Here is a 937-nt window from a genome sequence, read left to right as displayed (position 1 = left end):
AAATACCATTATTATTATTATTATTATATTTATCAAAAACAGCCCACCAAGGACTTTGACGACTAACTTTCCTGTCACCACCACATAGATAACAAAAAACAACAGGTCGTCTCACTGTATTACATTAATTCTTGAGTACTGGGATCAGAGAATAGGCTTTTCTCCTGCCTGAAGCCTTCATAAGGCTTAGTTAATTGTAGAAATTTAATGGTTTGGTGCTCAAGACATTTCACTTCAGCAAAGGCATGAATCTGATAGACTTAATTGAATATTTCCATCATCTAAAGATCTCTACCTCCATATTTATCTATATTGGTTCCAGAGTCAACCAGGAAGTCATTCTCAGGTGAAAACAACTGGATTTCTATGTGAATATAGAATATAGAATTGTCAGGCATAACCAGGATCCTGGGTATACAATTAAAAACTATCTGCAACAGTAGGTGAGAAGAGAATCTCCAGAGATATTTTAATGGGAAAAATATTTTATTCAGGTGGTAGGAAGGAAATCATTGGTTAGATGAAGGATGGGAAAGAGTATGCTGTTTTCTTTATGTAGAACATCTTTTCTGCTCAGAAGCATAGACTTTAAAAATGTGATTATTAATCAGATCTAGAGAAAAATTGCCTTTGCCTCCAAGTTTTGAAAAATGCTCTTGTCTGGTCACTGCTGGAGAGTTAATATCCTGCCTTAGAAAGCCGAACAGTCAAGATGAACAGATACTGTCTCTTTTATTTCCTCAAAGTAAGGCTGAATATCACCTCCAAGATTTCCTTCCTGGGGTCACCCAACCTCCTACAATTCTTCCACCATCACCCCTCTCCCTCATAGTTCCTCTCTCTGCTTGTCTTCCCCAGACTCCTCCTTTTCAACCCTCTCTAGTCCTGGGCACCAGTTTCTGTGGTGAGGGCTTCTTCTGCTTTAACCCTAGGGTTA

Source organism: Tachyglossus aculeatus, chromosome X4, assembly GCF_015852505.1.
Source record: "Tachyglossus aculeatus isolate mTacAcu1 chromosome X4, mTacAcu1.pri, whole genome shotgun sequence".
Lineage (NCBI taxonomy): Eukaryota > Metazoa > Chordata > Mammalia > Monotremata > Tachyglossidae > Tachyglossus > Tachyglossus aculeatus.
The sequence above is the reverse complement of the archived record's forward strand: the minus strand, read 5'-3'. Positions refer to the sequence as shown.